General features: G+C 33.2%; 1 long non-coding RNA gene across 8 annotated transcripts in view; it reads right to left on the bottom strand.

Annotated features, from left to right (window-relative positions):
• Nucleotides 1-14136, bottom strand: part of LOC143252096 (uncharacterized) — a 29440-nt gene extending 15304 nt beyond the window's left edge. For 4 of the 8 annotated variants that reach the window (XR_013028826.1, XR_013028821.1, XR_013028822.1 and 1 more), the window contains exons 1-2: nucleotides 4977-14136; nucleotides 1760-1842 (exon numbers count right to left, since the gene is read on the bottom strand). This is a non-coding gene — a long non-coding RNA (uncharacterized LOC143252096). The remainder of the gene's footprint in view (nucleotides 1-1759; nucleotides 1843-4976) is intronic. The other 4 variants (XR_013028820.1, XR_013028823.1, XR_013028825.1 and 1 more) reach the window with 4 other exon arrangements.
• Between the last annotated feature and the right edge of the window lie 598 nt (nucleotides 14137-14734).

The following is a 14734-nucleotide window of genomic DNA, read 5'->3' as shown; positions in this document are numbered from 1 at the left end:
ATTGAAGTAATTGTAATGTATTCATTTTCTTTTAAGAGATAGTTTTCTCAGCTTAATAACAAGAGATTCTAACATCCTAAAATGGAATTCATTCCAGGAATAATGAATGATGCAAAAAAATCTGGAGGTAAACTCAAAATTACTTTTTCTAGACAGTGATAAGAAATATGACTGATGTTATAGGATTTAGCATTACAGTATTCATTAATTTAAGTTCAGAATTTTCTAGTGGTTGATGCAATATAACCTCAGTTGTATCTTAAGTGTATGAACTTATGTCACGACTAGTGAAGTATTCAACAAATGTTGTTTGTCTCAAAGTTGAAGAACCTTTTTAGCACAGACTCTTATCTCAAACATACATTTTAACTGAACTTGTGAATATAACTGTTTGATAATTTTCTTAATTGTTTATTATTTATTGAGAAGGATACGACTAATGTAACAGTTCTTTTTTAACATATCTAATGTAATAACACATAGGATATTTAGTTTTCCAGTTTTGGTGGATTAAAGTATTTAAAAATAACAAAAACAAAGTTTTTTTCTAAGTTTTTGTTTACTTTTCTTAGCTTCTTCCAAAACGTTTAGATTTTCTGATATTTTAACTCTCTTGATATGCTCAGCATAAAGTGTGCATGTCATGAGATTTTACAGTTACATTCAAAATTTCATAAAACAGGGTGGTCCAAAATTATCTTTTCTATTTTAAAATTTAATAATTTAGTGACTAACAACATATAACTAACAGTTTTCAACATTTTTTGGCAAAATTCAAACAATATTTATTGTCGTGTTTTCACATCAGAGAGTAGTGTTATCCAAAAATTGGTAACTGTGCAAAAAAAAAGCTTGTGAGATTAATTGATCAGGGTGAGTCAATTCCATGGCCTCCACATTTGTTAGATATCACTTCATGGGACTTCTTTCTTTGGGGATATGTCTGGATTATGTTCTTTAGTCACAAATCAAAAAACAATTCACTGTACAGAGCTAAAAATTTTCATAAATTTTACATAAACTATAAAGTTCATACATTTTAAAAGTGATACCATTTATTTAAAAAAAATGTTTTTAAAAAACTTTAGCTTCAGTACTACATTTAAAAATTGCATCATTAAAAATATAGTCAACCCTTGTTGTGAGGAGATTACTTTTATTTAAAGTTGTGTTCTATTACAAACAAATGGATTTTGCACATGTCATAGTTATTTTTCTAATTGTCTAAATCTTGAATACCCAAAGAGTGAAATTTTTATAGACGTTTTGTCTGTGGTACCATTCAGTAGATGGCAGAGGAGCTTTGGTTACATACACAGATACTAACATACATGTTACATCCATTATAGTAAGAAGATGTGTAAGAATAAATTTGGCATCAAAGAACAGTTTCTCAGTAAATATTTTTTTAATATAGAATAAGTATTAATTTTATAAAGTAATATTTGTATAAGTCCTCGATCTTCCCTTATATGATAATTCTAACATTTGTTCCTTAGGCCTCCCTCCTTCTTTAATTTATTACCCATCTATGAAGTTTTATATAATAACATTTATATCATAAAGAGTAATTTAAGACAAAATCTAATTTTTACAACTTTTAATCTCCTTGCTTATGGAGTTGTAAACTAGAAAATCAGATCCACTTGCCATTGTCTCTTTCACAAATTACCCATAATTCTTTCTAACATTTTATATCATTTATAACCAATAAAACTGTTTGTTTTGTTCTTAATCACAAAGCTATACAATAAAGTACCTGTGCTGAGTCCATCACAAATATTGAAACCAATTTCTGGCAATAGGAGCCCTAAAACTTAACGCAGAATAGAACAGCCCCAACTGAAAGGCAAAGGGAAAAGTTTTAATCTACTGAAGAATGTACAATACTATTCATCTTCAATTTGAAAGTTTATCTTGCAATATTTGTATTGAGTAGCTAAGGAAGTTATTTTAAACCTCTCTTGTTGAAAAGCCAATTAAATTACAATAAAGGATATTCTTTGGTTCATTTTTATTGTTATTCTGTGTCCTTCAGAAAATTATTTAAATAAGTTATTTAGTTTACTAGTAGGCATAACCTTCATTGGCAACCAACAGCAAAAAAAATAAAATAAAAAATATAAGTACTACATTTCTTCTTTTCAAGGTATATTTTTCATTAACTGCTATAAAAGTAACTAAAATATGAAAACTAGAAACTTGTTAGGTTAGATTAGTCAAGATAGTGAAAAATAATGATTCTTCACAAGGCATGCTTGCAAGTAGCTCTAGTTGTGCATCATTCAGTACGGTAACCTGAGCAATTTACAACTTGTAAGAAGGGATTTTTAGTTTGACATCATTCAAAGGGCAATTAAACAATAAATCAGGTAGAAATGTAAGCAAACTGTTCCAAATTTCAAGATATTTGGGATATACAATTGATCTTTTGTAACAATCTGCTGTCATTCTAGAAAGTAAAAACATGTAAATTACATTTCTTTCATGATGGTTACAAGGTTGGTCAAAATGACTGAACTCATGCAGAGTTAGGATACAGAAAATGTTTGATATTTATACAGGAGGCTTTGGGCGTTACAAAATATTTTTAACCTTTACATGAAAATCACTACTCTAAGATAAGACAACAATGACTCCATGTATTCACAGACAAATCTTCAGTAAACATACTTAACTAAACAATGATATTATTTTGTGTACAAAAGACTTAATGTATTTTGTGAAGATACATTTATCATATTAAACGTTGTTATGGAAAGTGATGGTTACTTTTAGTTTAAGGGTTGGTCACACCAACCTACCCAGTATGGAAAGTTAAATGTTTTATGTAACAGGATTTTAACCAGTTTATTTAAATACTGAAAGAGTGAAACTTTTGATTTATAAGCAAAGTTCATGGAAAGTGGATAAAATATATATGCTAGTGTAAAGTATTCCCTGCTTACTTAAAAATTCAATTTTGTCTTTCTGCTGCTTTTCAATGATAAACATTATATTGGGACATTTACCTTTTAAAAACTGACCAAATTCTTTAAATTTCTCCATTTTTAAACAGTAAACATCCCAATATAAAGTTTGCTGCCATAAATCAATCAAATGACAAATACTTATTGAATTAAACTGTAAATCTGGTTCTTTTTAAATTCAAAAGGTATAAAACTACCAAAATGAAAATATTGCTCTGTAAAAGTTAGCTTATGATAGCACTTAGTGTTAAAACTACTTTCTAGATTGACAATCTAGGTATCTAAGAAGGGTAAGCTATTAGGACTTGTTGCTGTAAAAAAGATGACAATTAGCTGGGTTTCTGAAGTAGAAAGCAATAAAGTTATTTTTATTAAACTTTCAAAGAGCCTAACCTTTCTGTCTCACATAACATTGTTCAAGAAAAACTTACATTTTACTAGATCAAGAAGAAAAAAATCTGACTAAGTCTGTTCAACAGAATGAAGGATTACGAGGTCTGTTCAAAAAATACGCGGACTGTTTGAATTGCGCGGCTCCAGTTGGTTCCAGGGGAATCCGCTTAGTGTTGCTAGGTTCGCACAGATCAGCTGATTACGATGCCATTTCCCAATTGCAGATATCTTCATTTGTGTATTAGCTACGCAGTTTTAAGTGAAGTGCGATTTTTTCGTTTGGTGGATTTCAGAATGAATGATCTGAAGGAGCAACGGCTTGCTGTGAAATTTTGTGTTAAATTTGGAAAATCTGCGACTGAAAGTTTTGCTATGCTTAACATGGCTTACGGTGATGTTGCTATGAAGCGTACGGCATGTTTCAAGTGGCATGAACGTTTTAAGGATGGTCGACAGTCCATTGAAGATGATGAGCATCCTGGACGTCCTTCCACATCAACTGATGACCCACACGTCGACAAAACTAACACCCTGGAGTGGGCAAATCGACGTCTGAGTGTCAGGGAGCTTGCTGAAGAGTGTGGGATATCAGTTGGATATCAGTTGACCGAAAAATTGAAGATGCACCGCGTTGCTGCGAAATTTGTGCCACGCCTGATGACGAACGAACAAAAAGCCCATCTCTTTCAGGTTTGTCAGGAACTGCTTGATCGTTCAGAAGAAGATGAAAACTTCTTGTCAAGGATCATAACAGGTGATGAATCATATGGTCTATGGTTATGACATTGAAACGAAGGTCCAGTCATCCCAGTGGATGGGTGAAACATCCCCCAGACCCAAAAAAGCTCGCCAAGTTCGATCCAAGGTCAAGGTGATGCTGACAGTTTTCTTCGATGCTAAGGGAAGTTGTTCACCACGAGTACCTCCCCGAAGGCTCCACAGTGAACCAGACTTACTACATTGAAGTTCTGAAACGTCTGAGGGACACCATCCATCGCAAAAGGCCAGAAATGTGGAGGAGTGGCAACTGGTTTTTCCATCACGACAACGCTCCAGCCCATTCAGCCCTCAGAACTCGTGAGTTTTTGGCCAAACACTCGATCACTGTTCTTCCCCACCCTCCTACTCACCCGACCTTGCTCCTTGTGATTTTTTCTTGTTCCCCAAACTCAAAAGACCCTTGAAAGGGAGAAGATTTGAGACGATTCCCGAGATTAAGGCAAATGCGACGAAGGAGCTGGAGGATATTACAAAAGAAGCGTACCAGGACTGTTTCAACAAGTGGAAACACCGTTGGGATAAGTGTGTGCATTGGGGAGGAGAGTACTTTGAAGGGGTCCCAGACCTGTAACTTCTAAATAAAGTACATTTTGTTTTATGACGTTAGTCTGCGTATTTTTTTAACAGACCTCGTACAACCTAATCACTTGGTTTGAAAATCAGCAATGATAACTCGTATTTACTAGCAAACATTTTGGGATTTCATAGGAGTTCTCTAATATTTTGAAATATGCTAATTTGTATGCAGCCATTTATAAATACGTGCATGAGTGTATTTTGAAAGGATAACATGACAAAAATGAAACAAAATCAAAAAACATAACTGTGTCCTACCTGCGCTAAGCAATGTGACACTAGAATAAACATCAGAGTGGATGAAAATAAGAGAACTATCAGGTTCCTCTATAACTTGCTCAGTTGTGTCAAAATACTGTTGAGAGAAACAAACAGATCTGACTGCATTATCACAATGTAAAATCACTATTCAATTTTTTTCAATACAATGAAATTCCTATTTTTTAATATGACACAACAGGTAGTGATGTGATGCTAAAAATTACACAAAAAAGACAAAAATAAAAAACATTTAACCTGGGCACTTTCAAAATGTTGGCCTGTTGTCATCAGGATAAAATATGATACTTTTACACTCAGATAAAACTACTAAAAAATTACTACTTACAATAAAATATACAAAACAATTCTGATGTATTTTGTTTTATGAACCAAAAAAATTTTACTTAAAAAATTCAATATTTTAAAATATTTGTATACAAAAACTCAAATAACTTTAGATACAATCCAAATTTTGGAAAGTGGGAAAACTGCAAAAGAGCATAGAAGTATTTTTATCCAAGCAAGGTAGCAATAACCTATTAAATGAGTGTTCACTCACAGTATTCACAGATTCTTTGTAAAGTCAGCTACATTTTTTGTCAATATTTCATGATATGATATGTTTTCAAATATAACTTTTACTATCTTTAATATCCTAAAACAAAGCATATCAGATTTGTTTAACATTTTAATGCAAAGACTGATTTGTTCTTAGTATTTTATCAACTAATGAAAATTTGCACTAGCAACTCAAAACTTTATCAAGAAAACTTCCTAGACTTTTTCCATAATATTTATGCATCTGTGAATGACATTTTAATAATGCACTTGCAAAAGACATGCCACCCTACTTACAAATATCCTAAGTTATCAACTATAACACCAATACGTTTTGAAACCAAAAACAACAATTTATAACAATATTTCTGCCACTGTTATACTCTGGATAGTTGTGGGTAACTTTCTGGTAACCTGGACAAACATGTATGCCTCAATTCTAAAACACAAATAAAACTAACTTCACTAAATTGTTTTATCTCCAAGCTAACAGAGCTTAGTGTAACATTAGTGTATATTAAATAAATCATTTATCCTTTATGTAATTTCACTTTAATTTTCCAATACTAAGATTTAAGACACATTTTAACATTCATTTAGGCCTTCTTTTGTGCCTAAATAGAAAACATCAATCATGTGATATAGTTTACCACTATAAAACTCCTAATCTCATTTTCCCTCAGAGATATTGAGGAAGGGTTTAACACCCCAAAATCGATATAATTCAGTTACAAATCTTGAATTAAATGTTTCATATTTATTTTTAATTTTATAAACAGCTTGTAAGGTAAAAAAAAAGTTAAATTAGTACCATCCATTCTGTATATTCTTACAGTAAGTATAGCATGACAAAAATATCATTCATACAATAGAGAGTTCACTATTATAAACTTAGTCTTGTTTTATAAATTCACTTTTGTCCAGAGTTACCGATGAAGGATAGAGTTTCTCAAAACTAGTATCACTCAGAGACAAGCAGTGAACTGAATGATAAAGGTTCAGCTTCTATTTATTTTTTACAGTAAAACGCTGTAACACAAAGTTGTAAATATTAAATGAAAGTAAAATAGATCAGTCACAGTCAGCAATGTCATGATTAGATAATCAAAATAAATGAAGAAAGTTAACATTTTCTTAAATTAAAAATGTATTTCGAGTAATACTTACCTCCTCTCATACGTAGAACAATTACTCAACTCTAGGATTTCTTTCCTTTGCCCATCTAAGCTTTGGCCTGATTTTTTCTTGCTTGCTTTAGTCTTTTACCTCACTTAATTGCCCTAGGCAATATATGTCTTGTGACACTCTTCATCCACATCAGTGCATTCTCTGTCCTGGTATCATGCATAAGCACCTCATTCAGATAATGCTATAACTTTTTCGAGACTCAGTCTCTAACACCAAATCTTAGAGAGAAGGAAGGGGTAACAATAAGTTAATATTATTTAAAATACCTTTTGAATTTAGAAAAATGTTAGCTTCCACAACTTTACTCACAGTTATAGTTAGAAATCAACACTGAAAAGGTGGGTGGGCTGATTAGGGCATTATCCATACAGAAAGCATCTGCAAAGATTATGGGTGTGTCAATAGAAGATTGGCACCCTAGTGGAGAAACCACACTACATCCAGAACAGGTATGTTCTTCACCTGGAACTTAATTCATGCATTGAGGGTAAAGTTTTCCACAAGTTTCCATCACTGTTGGCCAGGCATTCACTAGATATCCAAGGTTCCACTTCTTGGGGTTGGGATTATAGAGCCATAGTCCCATATTCCGTGATTGTGACTAAGACAAATGGACTACCGAGTCAGCCTCTAGGTGGTTTTAAGGAACACCTCGTTTCTACAGAGCCTCTCACAACCTAGAAAAAGTATACTGAATTAGTGGTTACTAGTGTGGAATTAATTCAATACCAGCACACATGCCTGGAAAACACTCACTGTAGAATGTGATCCTGTGAAAACAGTGAAAGGGATTCTGAAAGGTAGTAATGAAAATAATGACTCTTCTATATGATTTAACACATGGTTGAGATAGCAACAGGGGATAGGCAAAAACCTGATTAGATATTGCAGAACATTACAGAGAGCCCAGAATAAAAATTCATTGTCTAACACCTCTAAAGACTTCAATGTAACAACAAAACCTCCAACACCCACATTGAGCATGAAAATGATCGAATTTGATCAGTCATAAAGTGGGAAATAGTGATCAGATAAATTGGTGAAAAGAATTTATCCCCCCTCTGTCAGTCATTGTCTTGAGTAAGAAGAACCAGTTTGAGAACGTAGATGGAATGAAACAGCAACCTGTAAACAAACAGTGCAAACCTCTCCAATTGGTGATGTCTATAGATCAGCAGTAACTAAACAAATAAACCTTCAAGTAAAGGTGATACATGGCATATGAGAATCAGGTCACAAACAGGTGTTGAGAAAAGGCAGGTAACATAACCTTAATATACCAGTTAGGTAACTGGAATGGTCATTTGGACAAAGAACCCAAAATGATTTGAGGAATCTGGACAGTATTGGAGACTCAAAGAATACTTTGCAGTATGTATTGAGCAGTAGTGAATAAGGTTGCCTTATAAAGGGCAATTGTGGAAAATGCAAAATCCATTGCCAAAGAGCCGGATAAAGAAACGAGTTATGGTTGACACTTATGATCAATATGAGTTCAACCTTTTCTCAATACCCCATAGCTGATATGTGTCATTCCTGTTGATAAATGTCCATCACAAGACTAAGCAAAAAATAAGACAGATACATGGAAACCTTAGAAATTGAACCCCAATGCCAAGCAAAGGTTCTGGGCAGCCAGGTGTACCATATCGAACCATGGCTGCCTCCATAGAGATGGCTCAAGAAGAAGTGGAAGAGACAGACACACCTTGAAAGTACTGTAGAAGCAAAAACCAGAATGTAGTTGCTAATCCAGTACTATCAACAGGACCTGACAATGGTTTGGAACAAATCAGGTTGTACCTTGGGTAACATGAATTGGAAGGAAGGTCTAGAGTTATAATCCCATCCCATCCTGATGGAATGCATCCACTGCTAAAGCCCAAATGTGAGGTACTGAAGACCAGCTTGCCAGAATGAAAGGCCAACCCATCAATCACAGTTGCAAAATGAGAGCCAATCCAACAGAACCTTGTGATGCAGCATCTATTCTGTTGTGAGAATCTGTATGGATTGAGATAATTGATCTGCTACAGCCATCACCACCTGTAGAACATGACAAGCTGGTAGGGTTATATGACAGGAGTGGTCTTGAGAAAAATGGATCAAGATTCAAAAACAAGGAGCCCCAGACCAAGTGCCCCCTCAATGAGAAAAACAAGATACCATCATGCAATTGTCAGAGTGAAGCCTGAAAATCTTCCCCTTAATAAGCTTAGATCATGATGGAAATGCCTTTTGAATAGTGAGAAAAACTAAAAGATTGTGTAGGGAAGTCTCATTGTCTGTGTGTAGACCATGGAATTTCTGACTCTTGGTACATGCACCTCATATCTGAAGTGAGGCATTCATAAAGATATGGAATTCTGGAAGACCCATATCTAAGCAGTGTCCCAACTTAACAACCACTCATGATCCCAACCAAGAAAACTGAAGAATCCAGTAAATCAATATTTATGATTCCTTGGTCACATAAATATCATTAAAAAGATTTCTTGTGCTTTTGTTCCATTAAGCTGCATTTTCTGAAGGGAGCTCATCTACAATTTTGTAATTGCACTGGCCTCTCTACCACATAAATGTAGAGTTCTAGATGTTGTTTGCAGAGAGGTGAGGAGATTCTTTGAGAAGTTAACATCTTCCTTTCAAAAATTTTATTTACCACAAATACTTACCTCTCTGTACACCTTCCCACCCTTTTTCCACACTGCTAGTGCATATTGTTCTTGCCTCTTTTCAGAAAGAAGTTAATTTTTACTTCAAGTGCTTATGGAGATCTACCTCGTATGGAAGAGGTGTTACACTCTTATTAGTGGAAATCATGCTGACAATGGTTCCAGCTCATCATCAATGAAGTTGGTGATCCTAAGAGTCTTCCAACAAAGTTCAGTGTTAGGAAAACAACAAATTGGATGTTAGAGTTGTAAGTCTATAGGCTTACCACTGTCCCATCAATGGATGTTGATCCATAGAGGTTAACTACAAACTCCACCTTAGAAGCCTTAATTTTGAGGAGCAGATCTATTATTTGAGTCAGAATATGCTTACACCTGGCAGTAGTAGGTTAAATCATGTTGCTCCTATAACTGTGGAAAATAATGCATAGCTGTCTCATCATGTAACTGAGCAGCAAACCTTCCTGCATGAATCACAATGTCCATAAATGGAGAGAAAACTGAATATTCTTTCAGACCTTACAGTTATCAAGAAATGTGCAGACTCAAAAGCAACTTGAGAATGACTCGAAGCATCACAGTATCAACGAACCATCTGAATGAAACAAATCAGAGACAACTTATCCAAAAGTGACCTTTTCTTATTTCTTTTAAAAACTTTATCAAGTAAGTTTGGTTTACTACAGCAAAACAGCATTGGGCTGACTGCTATGTTTGCTATAGGAAATCAAAACTTGGATTTATAAGTTGTAAGTCTATAAACTTACCACTGTACCTCAGGAGGACTGAGAAGCCAACAGAATAAGAGAAGATACAGGAAAAAACAAATCAAAATTCTCTCCAAAATGTCTAGAAGACCTTCAGCAGCAGCCTCAGAAGCCCCTGGAAGAACACCACCAAACCAAATACATGTCTCCATCTAACAACAAATAAGATGAATGATATTTTCAACTGAGGATGACCCCCTCTGACTGTTGTGCAATGCTAAATATCTGGAGTGGAATAGAAGAGACCTGATTTACCTCTGTGGTGGAAATCATAATCTGGGATAAAATGGAATAAAAAGTATATGATATCAAAGAATTTTGACTTGTGAGAAAGGACCTGAATAAATCCTGCATGTGAGGACAAGGAGACAACACCCCTGGGTGAAGGTGAGACATGAAAAGAGATTACAAATGACCAAGTCTGAGGCAAAGAGAAAGATATCCTGAATGCTGGTTGGTAAAGAAAAAAAACCAAGACTGAGACAATTTGAAAGGCCCTACCAAAGATATCCAGCAAGGAGAATAATGAACCAACAATGAAAAATGTGGGACAAGGCAGAGACGAAACACTTGCATCTAAGAGGAGTCAAGACCAGTCCTTGCTGAGTGAATCCACAACTGTAACTGTTGAGTAAAACCATGGAAACCAAGAGAGGGGAGAGTTTTGCAGAGAGGAGCGGTGAAGGCCTTGATCATTCAGATGCTTGACTGCCAGAGTAAATCAGAACCAAGTGATCTCAAAGACATTAAAAATACAAACAATGGACAAACAAGAGTTCCAGAACTTTGATGTGGAACATATGATCCACAAGAGGCCAAACAAATAACAATTGTTGGTTTTAATATTTTTCTACCCATTACAAAGTATAATTACTTTTGCTAAGAACTTATCAGAAATATGATCAAGTTATTGATTTTCAAATGTTTCCTTGAGTTTTTAAAGGCCTTGGTTTACACATCAGAGAGATTGATCAATTAATAAGAATCCCAGATTTGAAAACAGCTATAAATAAAGTTTAGAAATGACTGAATATAGTGAGAATTAAACTATCATATAAGAGTAACTTACATATATAGGTTTAGGAGTTTTTTAATATTCTCTGTAAATGTGTTTGTTTTTCTGTTTATGGATTGTACAAGTTTATGTTTAGTGTATCTTTATTTAAAGCTACAGAAATGTTATTCATCGAGAAGATATCAGATAACTTGAATAAATATGCTAGTACTATTTAGGAAGGTTGAATTAGTAAAAAAAAAGTGTTTAATTATTTAACACAGTTAAAAAATATGGAGTATTTGGAGAAGGATTTGTTACCTTATAATAAAGTGGTTAAGACAGTGGAAACTGAGGAACACCTGGATGGAAGTGATCGTTGCTTTATTAGATTTGATGTTTTTTCCCTATTTACAGATCAAGAATAATGATCTTTGTTACAAACTTCATAAAATCAGATATTGAAGGGATGCAAGAAGAAAATCTGTTTCAAAGTTATTGAAATTGGAAATCTGTTTCCACCAAAGAGTAAAAATTGGTCTAAAAATCATGTCAACATGTGAAGCTCCCACTTGTATCTCAGTAAAGCAATAATGTTTGAGGGCTATTATGACTAGCAATATCTATAACGGTTAACTTTGTTGGTGTGTTGTTTTTGTTTTTTTTTGTGGGTAACTCTCATTGTCCTTACATTTTACATCATGTTAGAAAATGTGAAAGCACAAGTATGTAAGATACACATTAACCTTTCACTTTAAGCATGCAGCAGAGTTAATTCAAATCAGGTTTATTTTGCATATACTGTTGTAATAAACATTATTTTATATCAAGAGAAGAATGTTTTTGTGCTACATATCTTAGAATAAGTGTGTAGTCCAACTTTGTACCATTCCTGAATAACCAAGTGAATGAATACATACATGTATTAAGACAGTTTAACTGATAAAACTGGTATATAACAATACAAGCCTTGTTATAACTGTGATTCTAGATCTACAAGTTCAAGATAGTATGTTAACAGGTCAACAGATAGTTCACCAAATAATATATTGAATAACTCACTGGGTAAAAGTAAACCAAGACTGATGTATAAATTTCAGGCCAAAGTCTCTCAAGTTAAACATGACATCTAAATAAAAAAACCGGATATTATACAGTATTCTACATTTGTGTTCACAAAGAGAAAATCCATAATTTCCCTTTCTCACCTGCACAATGTAACAATAAATTCACTTGTAAATCTGTCTAACTGTATATTTCACCAAAATATGTTCATTAATCAGTCCTCAATTAAGTCCGTTACACGATCATGCATCTATGACACCTCACAATGTACTATAATTGCAGAATATATAATTAAACAATTCTGTTAATTCTAGGCAATAAATTTTTAAAGTTTTATCAAAGAATAAATAATACTGAAAAACTTTTAAGCTTCACCCTATACATTCTTGTATAGAGCAATTGGGACTGTTCAAATTATAATCTTAATATTTCCTACAGATCAAAGGACAATCATATTTCAATGTCTGAAGTTCATCTATTACCTAATTAAAATACTGATTCTCCTTTACTAACAGATGTAAGCCAGTCAATGCAACTCTGATAATTTTATTAAATATCCATCATAACTTTGTTTTTTCCTCTTCCAAATTCATATCATAATTAGGCCAATGTTTATAATTTTGAGTTATTTTATTTTCTAATAAATACAGCATTTTCAGGTTGTCAGTTACTCTGTGCCATTCAGAAAAACATCTGATTGACTTGCTCAGAGCTAGACACAATTCAAAAATGAAAATAGATGCCATAATTTGCATGTCTGCAATGGCATTTCTGTACAGATTAATATAATCAATGTTTGTTCAAGTCGGACACATTATCCACATATGGCTCACACCAAACAATAATGCATTAATCTTTCAAGTGAAGCTGTTGAGAATGATAATGATTTAGAATACTGAGCAGGTTTTTCTTGGACAAATGGATAGTTGAGCTTTGTTTATTGTGCTTGTACTGGGAAACAACTTCTTAAAATTGGCCTAACAACAAAAATGTTTAAGTTCATTGACATGCAGCAAATATGAGAATAGACAGGGATTTTCATAATTAATATATTTTTTTATAATTACACTGAAACATCTGAGTGATTAAATAAATGTGTTTCAAAACTAGTCATAAAATAACTTGTTTGTATCTCGACTATGGCAATCCAAAGAAATGTCGCCACACCAGTTCAAATGCTCTTTTATTAAATTTCATAAATCATCATATTTTTTTGCTTTTATGTTAGTCGTATAAATATTATGCTATCTAAAAAATGATGCCTTGAATTTCACATTGAAATAAATTTGCATTACAATTATTAATATCAGTAAAACATTTCTCTTTTAATGATATTACACAACACACAGTTAGGCTATATAATAAACGATAATTCTAAGTTTATTGCACACTTACAATTTTACATTAAATCTACAAAAAAAAAAAAAAAAAGAGTGCAATTTGTAGCTTTTAACCGAATATAGTTTATAGTGTTTTAAGTTGTATTTTCCTTAACACAGTGAACCTATACTTATGATTTTATATTGGATTTTAATTTTTAACATTATTTAAAAGTTTTAAGAAATAATACGTAACACTAATACCACTAATTTTTATTCTAAATTGCTTAGCAGTCAACTGTTTGATCAGAGTGACAAACTAAGCTTTTCCTATTTATTTTTTCATTATATATAAATTATATCTGATTGACTAGCAATACTAATAGTAAATTACTATATTAATACTACTAGTAATAAATAATATACTATTCTCGCTTCACTCTGTCGACTAAATATACAAAAACGAAGCGGTCACGGCACTTTTTTTTCTGATCCTTTTTGAAAGTTTTGACAAGTCATTTCATTCCTAAATGCACAATAAGGAATAATGGTAAAATTATAGAAATAACTCAAATAATCAACAGAAAAACTTCTAAAAAATTATTTATGCAGGGTAGACACTTTCTTCCTAAAAAAACGAAAACAATAACATAATTTTAAATCTGTCACATGAGTTACACGTTTGTCCTCAAATTGGTTCATAGAACAGTGTAAAGGTGTCGCTAACTTTAGTTGTGTGTGCAGGTTTATTACACATGTAAAACCTATCAAGTCTGTGTTTTTCTCATAACAAAACCATATGGAGCTACCTGCCGTGTCCACCGAGAGTAGTCGAACCTCTAATTTTAGCGTTGTAAATCCGTAAACTTACCGCTCTGCCTACGGGTACAAAAATGTATCTCAGAACAACTAATGTGGGTATCAACACTTTTATTGATGAACAGAGAACAATGTTTCGACCTTCACGGGTCATCTTCATGTTAAAGAAAATATAAGATCAATAAAAGTGTTAAGCAAAGATCTGATAAGCAGCGAATAATGTTTCGACCTTTCTAGGTCATCTTTAAGTTAAAAATAAGAAAAATCAATTAAAGTTTTAATACCCACACCAACTCTTCAAGTGGGTTTCTCGTTATCAAGAACTACGGGACAAAACCTATCAATAACTCGAATAAGTAACACGATACCC

This window comes from Tachypleus tridentatus, chromosome 6 (assembly GCF_004210375.1).
Source record: "Tachypleus tridentatus isolate NWPU-2018 chromosome 6, ASM421037v1, whole genome shotgun sequence".
Classification (NCBI taxonomy): domain Eukaryota; kingdom Metazoa; phylum Arthropoda; class Merostomata; order Xiphosura; family Limulidae; genus Tachypleus; species Tachypleus tridentatus.
Note: the sequence above shows the minus strand (reverse complement) of the source record. Positions and strands in the feature narration are given on the sequence as shown.